The 15070-nt window shown below is 43.2% G+C and overlaps 1 long non-coding RNA gene and 1 other non-coding gene across 2 annotated transcripts; both read right to left on the minus strand.

Moving 5' to 3' along the window:
• Nucleotides 1-11464: 11464 nt before the first annotated feature.
• LOC116560563 lies at nt 11465-14002 on the minus strand. Its single transcript, XR_004273024.1, has 3 exons — nt 13563-14002; nt 13205-13270; nt 11465-12148 (listed from the first exon to the last, which is right to left on the minus strand). It is a non-coding gene; the product is annotated as an uncharacterized LOC116560563 (long non-coding RNA).
• LOC116560690 lies at nt 11508-11610 on the minus strand. The gene has a single exon (XR_004273085.1). It is a non-coding gene; the product is annotated as a small nucleolar RNA U13 (small nucleolar RNA).
• Nucleotides 14003-15070: the final 1068 nt, after the last annotated feature.

Genomic DNA, 15070 nt, shown 5'->3' on the forward strand with positions numbered 1-15070 from the left:
AATGTTTCTTCTAAAGTAAGGCATCCTGAAGTGACAATGTACTGGGGACACATTGAATAATCAGGTAACTTATGCTAGGGGAAAACGGCTTCCCATCTGCAGCTCCCAAAGGTCCAGCTTAGCAAAAAAGACTCCTGTGCACAGCTCCCTATAATCCATCATAAGGACACATTGAAGGAATGAGCAATGTTTCATGAAGACAGAGATCAACCCCTCTTACCAACACCAAGCATGTGTATACCTTATATAACAGTTGAAGCTCTCAGGTTGTTTGGAGATATAAATGTTTATTAGCAGAATTTTCATGCTGCTAATAAAGACATACTCAAGACTGGGCAATTCACAAAAGAAAGAGGTTTAATGTACTTACAGTCCCACGTGGCTGGGAAGGCCTCACAATCATGGCAGCAGGCAAGGAGGAGCAAGTCACATCCTACAGTGGCAGGCAAAGAGAGAGAACTTGTGCAGGGAAACTCCTCTTTATAAAACCATCAGATCTCATGAGACTTATTCACTATCATAAGAACAGCATGAGAAAGAACTGCCCCCGTGATTCAATTAAATCCCACTGGGTCCTTCCCACAACATCTGGGAATTGTGGGAGTTACCATTCAAGATGAGATTTAGGTGGGGACACATTCAAACTATATCAGGCCTGCAAGGGTAAGGCCAAGATTCTCCATGAAGAGTGGTCAGTCCCAATGTCAACCGCTAGACAGCCTGAAGAAAAGTGTTTTACCTCATGCTCATGTTGTACCTAGGTATCAAAATGTCCTCGGAGCCCACAAGAGTGCTCTTCAGTAGAGAATGTTAAGATAAGTATGCCCATGTGGAGACCAATCAGGAATGATGAAACAAGGACATTTCCAAATCAAAAGTGACTTTGATCTAATTAATCACTTCACTGAGACTCATGTATTCTGTGCTTCTTTTCCTTATTTTGAACATGTGTGAAGAGGAGGCTGGGACCAAAGGGGAAACAGCAAGGTCATCATAAAATGTTAAGTGAAAACTGATAGGATATTAAACTAGATCACAGACATACATACACACACACACACACACACACACACACACACACAGATATTCAACTAGATCATAGACATACATACACACACGGATATTCAACTAGATCATAGGCATACATACACACATGGATATTCAACTAGATCACAGACATACATACACACACGGATATTCGACTAGATCATCATACACACACATGTATATACACATACATTCTGTGACAGTTAATTTTATGTCTCAGTTTGGGCTAAGGAATGTATAGCTAACTGGTAAAACATTCTCTATGGGTGTGTCTGTGAGGGTGTTTCTGGAAGAGATTAGCATCGGAATCAGCTGACTGAGTAAAGAAGATACCCTCACCAATGTGGGTGGGCATGATCCAATCTGTTGAGAACCCAAATAGAATGAAAAGGCGGAGGAAGGGTAAAATCATTCTCTCAGCTAAAGTCGGGACATTCATCTTCTCAGGCCCTCAGGCATCAGTCCTTCCAGTTTTTACGCCTCGGGACTTAAACCGTCAGCCTCCTACTTCTTCTTAGCCCTTCAGACTCTGACCAGGATATGCACCAGCAGCCACACCCCACTGTCTACCCTGTTCTTAGGTCTTTGTATCAGAACTGGGACTTATACCATTGGCTGCCCTGGTTCTCAGGCCTTTGGACTTGGACTGGAACTACATCACCAACTCTCCTGGTCTCTGAGACAGGAAACACCACATTGCTTTTCCTACCCTCACACACTCACCACTCAATACAATACTACATCTCTGGTCAACAAAATCTGCTTCACCAACAGCCAATTCTCCATCAGACGCCAACTGGGTATCTACAATTTAACTCAATTCTGACACTATCTACCTGGAGTTAGCATCAGATACCACAGGTTAAGGGCTCGGTCCCACAAGAAGTCCCAGAAGAGCGCCCCCACTTTAGATGCCGGTTACAAGTTCTCCAGGTTGTGACTACATCTGACCATTCAGCCGTAAATTGGGAGTTTCCATTAATCTCTCCTCAGGTTCAATTAATTTGTTAGCGTGGCTTACAAAACTCAGAGAAACTACTTATGTTTACCCATTTATTACAGAGGACCTTAAAAAGGAAAAGAAGAACAGCTTTCAAAGAGAAGAGATTCATAGGGTGAGGTATGCGGGAAGGGGCATGGAGCTTCCGTGCCCTTGTCAGCACGCCACCCTCTGGTACCTCCATGTGTTCAGCCACTGGGAAGTTCTTTGAATCCCACAGTTCAGGGATTTTTACAGCAGCTTTATCACACAGGCATGATTGATTACTGACTCAGTCTCCAGTCCCTCTCCCCTTCCCAGAGGATGGGGGCTAGAGCTGAAAGTTCCAAGCTTCTAATCATGGCTTGGTCTTCCTGGTGACCAACTCCCATTCAGAAGCCCACCAAGAGTCACCTCATTAGAACAAAATATGCTCCTATCTTCCAGGAATTCCAAGGGATTGGGAGCTCTGTGTGCCAGGAACCAGGGACAGAGACCAAATATGTATTTCTTATTTTACCATAATGCCACAACATACAGCTTACATATGGCAGATTATGGAACTTCTCAGCCTCCATGATCACATGAACCAATCCATCACAATATATTTCCATATATCCATATATACCATATTGGTTCAGGCTAGGAGCAGCGGCTCACACCTGTAATTCCAAAAATTTGAGAGACCGAGATGGGTGGATCACTTGAGGTCGAGTTCAAGATTAGCCTGGCCAACATGGTGAAACCATGTCTCTACTAAAAATACAAAAATTAGCCAGGCTTGGTGGTGGGCACCTGTGATCCCAGCTACTCAGGAGGCTGAGGCAGGAGAATCGCTTGAACCCAGGAGGTGTAAGTTGCAGTGAGCTAAGATCACACCACTGCACACCAGCCTGGGTGACAGTGAGACTCTGTCTCATAAATAAATAAACAAACATATATATCATATTGGATCTGTTTCTTTGGATAACCCTAACACACACACACACATACACACACACACACACACACACACACACACACATATTGATTTACTTTCTTCATGGATTCTATATTCCCTTCAATGAGCAATGAGCATACATTACTTTTATAATGAGAAACACATGAACATTATTTCAAAACAGAAAAAAAGGAGAAACAGGCCACTTTTTTTTTTTTTTTTTTTTAAGACCGGGTCTCACTCTGTGGCACAGGCTGGGGTGCAGTGGCACCATCTCTGCTTGCTACAATCTGCTTCCCAAGTAGCTGGAACTACAGGCATAAGCTACTACAGCTGGCTGATTTTTGTAGAGATGGGGTTTCACCTGTTGGCCAAGCTGGTCTCAAACTCCTAGGCTCAAGCTATTCACCCGCCTCGGCGTCCCAAAGTGCTGGGATTACAGGTGTGAGCCACCGCGCCTAGCCGAGCAAAAGACTATTGACAGAATTCCAAATTAAAGAGAACACAAACTAAAGAGGTATGAGTGCCAGTCATAGCTGATTACTTACGTAGCTGCCATCTTTTCTTCTTTGTTGTAGACAGAAATCTGATTTGATTCAGGGTCAGTATGCACAACTGAAAAAGATTAATCATAATTGGTTCAAAGCACATCCCCATTGCCAGTAATTGATTGGACTAAGGGTAGTCACATGACTTAGTTATGGCTAGTAAAACACAAGCAGATACCTACTCGTGGCTGTTAGGGAAGATTTTACTCATTCGTTAAAAATAAGAAAGAGAAAGAATCATAAGAGGAAAAGGTCCACTATGTCCTTCTCCGTAACCATCTTGTTAGGGTGCAATCATGTGAATACAATACTCAGTGCTACAGCAGCCATCTGGTGACCACAAGGAGAGATTTTGCCAACATGCTGAGATGGCAGAAAGAAAAGTGAGGAGGCTCCCGGTCTCCAGTGACATTACTGAGCCACCAAATAAACCCCAAAACTGCCCACTACCAACCAGACTTGTTACATAAAATAACTGTATTGTTTGTTTGCTTGCTTGCTTTGAGACAAGGTCTCACTCTTGCCCAAGCTGTGGTGTGATCACAGCTCACTGCAGCCTCAACCTCCTGGGCTCAAGTGATCCTCCTGTCTCAGGCTCCTGAGTAACTGGGACCACAGGCACATGCCATCATGCATTGCCAAGTTTTAAAATTTTTTATAGAGACAAGGTCTCACTTTGTCGCCCAGTCTGGTCTCGAACTCCCGGGCTCAAGCAATCATCCTGCCTCAGCCTCCCAAAGTGCTGGAATTACAGGCATGAGCCACCATGCCCAGCCCAATAACTGTATATTGTTGAAGCTATTTTAGTTGACACTATATTATCTGCTGCCAAATACATCCCAAAAAATATTCACTATCAGGAGACAAGGTTACTAACCAAGAGTTAAGTATATATTCAGATGGATGAAGGCACAGGAAGAGGTAGGCATACTGAGTGGAACAGGTTAGAGATGATATTCAAGATATTTAACAGCTGGTCCCTCATGGGCACAAAAAACCCTGAAAGGGGAACAGCCCAGTCAGAATGGTCCCCAGCTATAATTACTATCCCCATGCCAGTGTAACCTAGCTGAATGTCAGTTTTATTAGTAGACTACCCTAGGGTAGTTACAAAAGACAAACAGGAGGCTCAACTAACCCTATGTTTGGGGATAAATTTTCTTGGGCCAGATTCCACCTACAATGTGCCTCTTTTGAAAGTCCTGCCTCTACCTATTGAAGCCAATCCTCTATCAGCTTTAAGCAGATCCACGGCTCGCTCACTGCAAAAGACAGTGTCTGGAAGTTGGCAACTTACACTCGGAACTGATATTAATGTTGCTGCAATGGCGATCATGGTTTTGAATTTTCTTTTTAAATTGAAAGAGTAATACATGGTCTTGGTATAAAAATGCAAACTTTAAAGAGAAGCATAAAATAAAAAGTAAGTCTCCCATCCATCCTGGCACTCCCAGCCTCACTCCCCAGAGGGACCTTATTAACAATTTGTTGCATACACTTGCATGCATTTTCTGTATTTACACGAATGTATATATGTGTATATTTTTTAACACACACAGGAGCCTGCTGAGACACGTTTATGTACTTTGCTATTCCTATTCACTATTTCTTAAAACTTATTCCATATCTGCATATAAATCCACTTTTTAATTATAAGTGCATAGTATTTTATTGTATGGATGTAACATAATTTATTTAATGAGTCTTCTATTGATTAACATTTAGGGTGTTTGCTATTACAAACAATGCTGCAATAAACACCGTATCAATTAGAGTGTTTTAGAATGAAAATAACAGAACACCCAACTAAAAGCAAATCGTAAGGATTTATTATCTTACATAACAAGAGATCTACAGCTAGGTGGTCCCAGGGTGAGTTAATTTAGTGGCACAACACTGTCATTAACGGACCACATGTTTTCCATATTTCTCTTGCCATCTTCAGGGTGTTTGATTTTTTGCCCTGGGTTTGGAAGTAAGATGGCTTCTACTGTTCCAGTCATCCCATCAACATTCAACTCTGTTCAAAGACAAGAACTCATTTTCTCCTCACAAATCTTTTCTCTGGAAAGAAAACTTTTCCCAGAAGCCCTGCAGCAGACTTTCCTTCACAAATCATTAGCTAGAACATACCCATCCATAGACCAATCACTGTTAAAGAGGAAAATAATTACTATTATTAGCTTATACTAGTTAAGATTAATTCCCTGGAGCTGGGGAAGAACATGCTTTTCCTGATCACAATGCATCCCGATACCTGAAGAAACTCAAGGTCCCAATGGCAAGAAGACAGGATGAAATGTCTATCGGGTAACAACCAAGAGAGTCTTCTACAAACGTCATCTTTGTATCTATATGCAAGTATATACATAGGGCAAAGTCCTTGAAATAGACTTGCTGGGTCAAAAGAGTATGTTCATTTTAAATGCTGCTAGACATCAGTGGATGAATGGTGTATCAGTCCATTTTCATACTGCTATGAAGAAATACTTGAGACTGGGTAATTTATAAAGAAAAACAAGTTTAATGGACTCACGATCCCACATGGTTGGGGAGGCCTCACTATCATGGCAGAAGGTGAAGGAGAAGCAAAGGCAGGTCTTACATGGTGGCAGGCAAGAGAACATGTGCAGGGGTATAAAACCCCCATATAAAACCCTTTATAAAACCATCAGATCGGTCAGGCATCATGGCTCATGCCTTGTAATCCCAACACTTTGGGAGGCCAAGGTGGGCGGATCACCTGAGGTCAGGAGTTCAAGACCAGCCTGACCAACATGGAGAAACCCTGTCTGTACTAAAAATACAAAAAATTAGCTGGGTGTGGTGGTGTACGTCTGTAATCTTAGCTACTCAGGAGGATGAGGCAGGAGAATCGCTTGAACCTGGGAAGCAGAGGTTGTGGTGAACCAAGATCACGCCATTGCACTCTAGCCCAGGCAACAAGAGTGAAACTCCATCTCAAAAAAAAAAAAAAAAACCATTATTCACTATCACAAGAACAGCATGGAAAAAACCCACCCGCATGAGTCAATTACCTCCCACTGGGTCCCTCTGACAACACATGGGAATTATGGGAGCTACAATTCAAGACATGATTTGGGTAGGGACACAGCCAAACCATATCAAATGGATAAACAAAATGTGGTGTATGCATAAAAGGAAATATTCAGCCTTAAAAAGAAATGAAATTGGCCAGGCAAGGTGGCTCACACCTGTAATCTCAGCACTTTGGAAGGCTGAGGTGGGCAGATCACTTGAGGTCGGGTGTTTGAGACCAGCCTGACCAACATGGTGAAATGCCATCTTAAAATAAACAAATAAATAAAATAAAAAAGAAATGAAATTCTGACACATGTAACAACATGGACAGACTGAAGACATTATACCAAGTGAAATAAGCCAGATACAAAAAGACAAATATTGTACATTTCCACTTACACGAATACAACAGTTAAAATTCATAGAGACAAAGTAGAATGGTGACTGCCAATGGTTGCAGGGAGAATCGGGAAGATGGAAAAGTTCTAGAGATGGATGATGGTACTAATAGCACAACAGTGTGAATGTGCATGATACTATTGAACCATATGCTTAAAATGGTTAAAATAGTAAATTTTAAGTTATATATAAATTTACCACAATTATAAAAAATGTTGCTAGATATTGCAAAATTGTCCCAGAGAGGTTTTAACATTTAACTCTCTCACTCCTAGTGGATAGGGCAGTGCCTGGTTCCCTATAATGTTTTGACTCCAGTGCAAACTCAAGGGTCCCCAAATGGTAGCACAGAAGATATTGATGAATACGAGACCAGAAGTCCCTTTATTAGATCAATAGCAGAAAAATCGGTTTTAGAAGTAAAAGAAGACTCCCCAGGAGGGGAGGAATGAGCAGGTGGTCTTTTTATTCCTTGAGTTTCAACCATCTCCCTTTCCCTTTATTACTTCTACCCCTTCATGGTAGCTTCAAGACTCTGCTGCTCCCCTTTAGTTCTGTGACTTAAGTGAGAACAATAATCTAGTCTCTTGCTTTCCCTTAAGAAAAATCATCCAGGCTGGGTGTGGTGGCTCACGCCTGTAATCCCAGCACTCTGGGAGGCTGAGGTGGGTGGATCACAAGGTCAAGAGATAGACACCATCCTGGCCAACATGGTGAAACTCGTCTCTACTAAAAATACAAAAGTAGCCGGGTGTGATGGCGCATACCTGTAATCCCAGCTACTCAAGAGGCTGAAGCAGAAGAATCGCTTGAACCCAGGAGATGCAGGTTGCAGTGAGTGGAGATCATGCCATTGCACTCCAGCCTGGGTGACAGAGCTAAACTCTGTCTCAAAAAAAAAAAATAGAAGAAAGAAAAATCATCCAAAATTTGGAAATTCAGAACAAGGATTACCACATGCCCTTTCAAAGCCTCTGACTATTGCATAACAGCCCTCCTAAGACTCATCTTTCTAAAGGATATAACTTCATTTGACCTACTTATTATTTTTTTAAATAGAGACAGGGTCTTGCTTTGTCACCCAAGCTGAAGTGCAGTGGCGAAATCATAGCTCACTGCAGCCTTGAATCCCTGGGCTCAAGTGATCCTCTCACCTTGGCCTCCCAAAGTTTTAGGATTACAAGAGTGAGTCACTGTGCCCAGCCTCTTGACTTACTATTTACAGTTGATCAAGCTGGGTTCTGGAAAGTGAGATTTAATGTATAAAATATGGATAAGTTTTGCAAATGACTTTTTTTCCCCCAGTGGAGAGGTAAATGCTTTCTCACTGGTAGAAAATAGCCCAAAGGTTATAGTTTTCTTGTTTTGTTTTTTGAGACAGGGTCTCCCTCTGTCACCCAGGCTGGAGTGCAGTGGTGCGATCTCGGCTCACTGCAACCTCTGCCTCCCCGGTTCAAGCGATTCTCCTGCCTCAGCCTCCCAAGTAGCTGAAATTACAGGCATGTGCCACCACACCAGGTTAATTTTTTGTATTTTTAATAGAGACAGGGTTTCAATGCATTAGCCAGGATGGTCTCGACCTCCTGACCTCGTGATCTGCCTGCCTCTGCCTCCCAAAGTGTTGGGATTAGAGGCATGAGCCACCGCACCCACCCAGGTTACAATTATTGCTCTGTCAGGACCTGTTTTGTATCTGACTCTGCCATCTTTCCTCATTCTTCTTTTCACCAACCACATATTACCTTTGAACTGGTGTTGACATCTTGCTGGTGCCCTCATTAGTGAGCTAAACACATCTTTGACAAGGGCTCACTTATGCCACATTCTTAACTATTTGAAAATTATATTTGACATCCTTAGCACAGTTGTAGCAGGCTTTCAAAATGACTTTGCCAAATATGAAAGAATGGGAATAAACAGAAGAATTTTTAAAAGTATAAAAACAACCATCTCATCCATCCAGCTGCCCACTCACACCCTCAGATATCTCTAAAGTTAGACCACAAAGCAGATCGGAATCTGCTTTGAAGCCATTTTGAAATATGGGATTTGATTTTTCCCCAGAGGATGGGCAGGACTATTGAGGATAGTTGTGGGCATGTCCTCCCTCTTCTGGACCTCCCTGTTGCCCCCCCCAACTCCCTCCCCCCATCCCCATCTCCTACCTGGATGGGACTTGATCTCTTCCAGCACCCAAGAGTACAACCGCACCCTTACTCCTCCAAGTGACTCAGATGATGGCTGGGAAGTCCTCAGCCTCAGCAAGTTGCCCTTTTTGTTAATCTTTGCATCTCAATAGCTCAAGTTGTGCATTCCTGGGGTTTTGTTCTGGTGGCCAGCTCCCATTCCAGTTTCCTATTCCCGCTGAATTCCCATGCCTTGCACTGTGCTTGCCCCCTTCTGTTGGTCCTACCACTGAACCCCAGAACCCTCTTGATTTCCTGGAGCCATAACTTGCCCAAACCAGTTGTGTGCAGCACATCTCTATAAAGCTTTGGTGAGAGGTTCTTTGCAGCAGTGCACAGCCACCATTTTCACATTTACTGTTAGAATGATTTCTCTCTGGTAGAAAAGATAAGCCCAAAGATTACAGTTTGATTTTGTTTTGTTTTTTTATTTTTTGTTTTGTTTTGTTTTTTTGAGACGGGGTCTCCCTCTGTTGCTCAGGCTGGAGTGAAGTGGCACAAGCTCAGCTCACTGCAACCTCTGCCTCCCGGGTTCAAGTGATTATCCTGCCTCAGCCTCCCAAGTAGCTTGAAATTACAGGCGCGTGCCACCACACCTGGCTAATTTTTTGTATTTTTAATAGAGACGGGGTTTCACCGAGTTAGCCAGAACGGTCTTGATCTCCTAACCTCGTGATCCACCCACCTCAGCCTCCCAAAGTGTTGGGATTACAGGCATGAACCGCCATGCCCAGCCCAGGTTACGGTTATTGCTCTGTCAGGACCTGTTTTGTATCTGATCCTGCCATCTTTTTGCATTCTTCCTCCAGAAGCATCCCTGCTGTATTGGATGTTTCGCTGGCTCTCCCTTCTCAGGCCTCACAACGGGCTATCTGCACATTAAGTCAGCCCCTCCACCTTCCTTCCTCTAAACCAAGCTTGTCCATCCGACGTCCCAGGATGGCTTTGAATGCGGCCTGACACAAATTCATAAACTTTTTTTTTGTTCCTTCAAGAACCAAGCAGTAGTAAAAATGTTCATAAACTTTCTTAAAACATTATGTGATTTTTTTTTGCAATTTTTTTTTTTTTTTTTAGCTCATCAGCTCTCATTAGTGTTAGTTTTGCCTGTGACCCAAGGCAATTCTTCCTCTTCCAGTGTGGCCCAGGGAAGCCAGAAGATTAGACACCCCTGCGAACCTTTCCACAGTCCCTACCTTCTCTTCCCTGACCCTCTTTCCAGAGCTATCTCCAGGAATTCAATCTTCTTCCCACCTTAGTAGGCAGGACAATTCAAAAATATCTCCCAAAGGTCCCACATCCAAATACCCTCGTTATGCAGTCCATTCTCCCGAAGCTGAGTCTCACTATCAACAACCCCAGAGGCCAGCAAGGTACTTTTCTAAACTAAGAACCATTTCCCCTCAACGTAAGGCATTTCTTTTAGTAAGAAGCAAAATGTTCTCCCACCACACTTGAGAGAACAATACAAATACATGGCAAAATGGAGGAAGAGAGGAAAAAATTTTATTTTTGAGACGGAGTCTTGCTCTGTCACCAGGCTGGAGTACAGTGGTGCAATCTCAGCTCACTTCAACCTCTGACTCCCTGGTTCAAGCGGTTCTCCTGTCTCAGCCTCCCCAGTAGCTGGGATTGCAGGCACCTGACACCACACCCAGCTAGTTTTTGTATTTTTAATAGAGACAGGGTTTCTGGCACAGGTAATTTGTGTCCTAGTCCACTCATTTAGTCTACAGGCTCTTAGCTGGGTCACAAAATGACAGGGAACCTTGGCAGATGCTCTCAGCAACTACTGCAGTCATCAGTATTGAAGGAGGCACTGGAAACTTGCTGAGGCAGCAAAATGTTCCTGCAGTGGGTGTCAGTTCATCATCCCCACATTTCAGCTGGCAAAGAAATCCAGAAACAATTAAACTGCATGTTACAATTTCTTAAAATAGGACTTCCTAGTTTTGAGTTTCATCCAGCCTTCCAGTGGTTTTACAATATTATATATATGTCCTTCCTTCTCACACTGTTTCTCCTCTTAATTATTTTTTTCTTCTGCTTTTTTTCTTTTCCTTTTTTTTTTGAGACAGAGTTTCACTCTTGTTGCCCAGCCTGGAGTGCAATGGTGCGATCTCGGCTCACCACAAACTTCACCTCCCGAGTTCAAGCAATTCTCCTGTCTCAGCCTCCTGAGTAGCTGGGATTACAGGCATGTACCACCACACCTGGCTAATTTTGTATTTTTAGTAGAGGCGAGTTTCTCCATGTTGGTCTGACTGGTCTCAAACTCTGGACCTCAGGTTTTCTGCCTGCCTCAGCCTCCCAAAGTGCTGGGATTACAGGCGTGAGCCACTGCACCTGGCCTTTTTTCTTTTTCTCATCAGATGGGTAATGTGCCAATGCCATAACAAGGTTGAGGGAGGCACATCTCACACAGGAACACGAAAACCCAGGCATGATGCTCATGAACTACAGAAGAATCACATTGTCCCAATGTTCACACTACTTTGAGGAGGCTGCCTTCTGCATGGAAAAGCTGGCCTAAGAAAGCTCTGTGTTAACCTTTCTGCTGACTTTGATAAGGGAAGCCAGACGTGATTAGTCAACTTGGGCTGCTGTAACAAAATACTAGATATTTTGGGGAGAGTGTTTTAACAGAAATGTACTCATAGTTCTGGAGGCTGGAAGTCCAAGATCAAGGTGCCAGCAAGTAGGTTTCATTCTGAAGCCTCTTCTCTTGGCTCGTTGGCAGCCATTATCTTGCTGTGGGCTCACATGACCTCTTCTTTGCAATAGGAAAACAAACTCTCTGGTGTCTCTTTTAAAGATGCCAATCTCATGATGAAGGCCCCAGCCTCATGCGCTCATCTAACCCTAATTATCTCCAAAAGAAAATACTACCGTATTGGAAGTTAGAGCTTCATCATGTGAATTATGTAAATTAGAGGGGGATGGTGTGGCATGCAATTCAGCCCACAGCATAGGGTCAGTTTCCCGGTATCGGCCTTTGGGGCAGCATCTTCAACTTCCAATCACATGATGTGAAATGACAACCAAGACCGCAAGTTATGATTGAAACTCTGTGAAGTTTCTCTCTTACATTCCATGACTTGAAACAAGGAAGCATTTTAAAAATTATTACCCTAGTTTTATGCAGTCCTCTTAAAATACTTTACCAGAATAGTAGATAGCAGCGTTCCTTTGTGTTTTGAAGCTTCTGCAGCATGGTTTTCTAAAGAAAAAGAGCTTCGGGCCAAGCATGGTGGCTCATGCCAGCACTTTGGGAGACTGAGCCGGGCGAATCCCAGCACTTTGGGAGACTGAGCCGGGCGAATCACCTGAGGTCAGGAGTTCAAGACTAGCCTGGCCAACATTGTGAAACCCCATATCTACTAAAAATACAAAAGAAATTTAGCTAGGCACCTGTAATCCCAGCTACTCAGGAGGCTGAGGCAGGAGAATTGCTTGAACCCAGGAGGCAGAGGTTGCAGTGAGCCAAGATAGCACCATTGCATTCTAGCCTGGGCAGCAAGAGTGAAACTCCGTCTCAAAAACAGAAAAAATAAATAAATAAAGCTTCATAATAGATAAAGGAAGATGACAGTAATTTCCTCTTTGTCATGATCTAAAAACATCTCAAAATGCTATATATTAAAATACATTAAAAATACATGATGACTTTCTTTCTACCCTTTGATATTTTCAATTATGAGCTATGATTCATAAGAATGCTCTGTCACTGGAAAAGCACAAAAATCAAATTTCACTGTGGCATGTTTATGATTGCTACTAGAAAAATATATGGTGTTGATTCTCTAGGTGATTCTTATTTCTTTGTTTTTTTTTTTTTTTTTTTTGCTCTTCCCTGTGTTGCTACAATGTTGATTGTAAAATCATTTACAACATAATAGTAAATAATGTCAGCTAACATTGATGAATTCTTAACATGTGCCAGCAACTTGCCAAGTATTTTACATTCCCTCTCTTTTTTAATCCTCATGAAAACCTCATGAGGTAGTATTGTTACCCATTAAACACAAGAAATATTAAACGTTAAGTACGTCTAATCGTTTACCTGCTCTTCATTCTCTAAGAAGGTAGATTCCTTGGAGGGTCCTTTATTTTACTTGATGGGGTGCCGCTGGGGAGAAGAAGTGGAGAAGAGAAGAGAGAGAGAGAGAGAGAAGGTTAAATTAGAATAAAGAGATGGAGACCCTGAGAGGCTGGGGGAGGTGGGCAGATTAAGGGGTGGAAGAGGAGAGTAAAGAGAAAGTAAAGGCGAAGATGAGTTGCTGGGAGGAACCTGGCAAGGACTGGCAGGCTTAAGAGGAGGGGAAACGTTCATGGCCACAACAGAGGGGAGGTGGATTCAGAGAAACAGTGGATATTTGGAGAGGATTTTTCAATGTTCTGGTACATGAAGTATCACTTACTCTTTCTTCCGTATCTCCAGGAAAATCTCAGGATCGAATCTGCCATATTTTATCTAATCTAAGATAGGAATGGCTGTAAGATAGAATCGATGACAAGATACTTCATTGTTGGGCATGGTAGTACACACCTGTAGTGCCAGTTACTCGGGAGGCCAAGAGAGGATGTTCGCACAGAGCCCAGCAGTTTTGGGATACGGTGTGCTATGCTGATTGGGTGACCACATTAAGTTTGGCTTCAATATGGTGACCTCTCAGGCGCAAAGGACCACCAGGTTGTCTAAGGAAAGGTGAACCCAGGCTGGAAACAGCAGATCAAAATTCCATGCTAATCAGTAGTGGGATTGTGCCTGTGAATAGACAGGCACCCCAGCCTGTAAAACAGTGAGACTCATCTCTTAAAAAAGAAAAAAAAAAAAAAGGCGGTGTGCAGTGGCTCACACCTGTAATCCCAACACTTTGGGAGGCCAAGGTGGGTGAATCAAGAGGTCAAGAGATTTAAATCATTCTGGCCAACATGGTGAAACCCTGTCTCTACTAATAACACAAAAATTAGGCGTCATGGTATGCACCTGTAGTCCCAGCTATTTGGGAGGCTGAGGCAGGAGAATAGCTTGAACTCAGGAGGCAGAGGTTGCAGTGAGCTGAGAACGTGCCACTGCACTCCAGCCTGGTGACAGAGGAGCAAGCTCCATCTCAAAAAAAAAAAAGACACATCATATTTTAGGAAGGAAGAAAGGTATGAAGAAAGAGAGTTACCAATTACAAGTGCCCATCAGTTGAAAATGTGTCCCAATTTCAAAGAAATACAATATACTTTAATCTTTTGACAGATTTATCTTTTTGTTTTGTTTTGTTTTGTTTTTTTTTGAGTCGGAGTTTCGCTCTTGTTACCCAGGCTGGAGTGCAATGGCGCGATCTCGGCTCACCGCAACCTCCGCCTCCTGGGTTCAGGCAATTCTCCTGCCTCAGCCTCCTGAGTAGCTGGGATTACAGGCACGCGCCACCATGCCCAGCTAATTTTCTGTATTTTTAGTAGAGACGGGGTTTCACCATGTTGATCAGGATGGTCTCGATCTCTTGACCTCGTGATCCACCCGCCTCGGCCTCCCAAAGTGCTGGGATTACAGGCTTGAGCCACCGCGCCCGGCCTGTTTTGTTTTTTAATGTGTCATTATCTGGCAAGGCCAGATCTGAGCTGCCCGGGAAGGCTCTGTTATACTTGAGTTACACCCGTTTTTCAGAGGAGAAAAAGTCAAGCTGTACCTGCCTTTTCCTGCTTGGTCCTGCTCCTCAGTGGCCTCCACCCCCACCATTCCCCCACCCCCCCACCCCCGCTCAGTCATCCAGCTGAAAAAGACTAAACAAATTGGAAGCTACCTATCTGACTAAAATTGGTATCCTTATACAATCCTATGGTGAATTTGTGATTCTGTGTTACCTTTGGAATCTTTTATTTTACTTTATTTTTGAGACTGGATTTGGCTCTTTCATCCAAGCTGGAGTGCAGT

The sequence above is a fragment of the Sapajus apella genome, unplaced genomic scaffold, assembly GCF_009761245.1.
Source record: "Sapajus apella isolate SASKATOON/1434 unplaced genomic scaffold, GSC_monkey_1.0 scaffold26, whole genome shotgun sequence".
Classification (NCBI taxonomy): domain Eukaryota; kingdom Metazoa; phylum Chordata; class Mammalia; order Primates; family Cebidae; genus Sapajus; species Sapajus apella.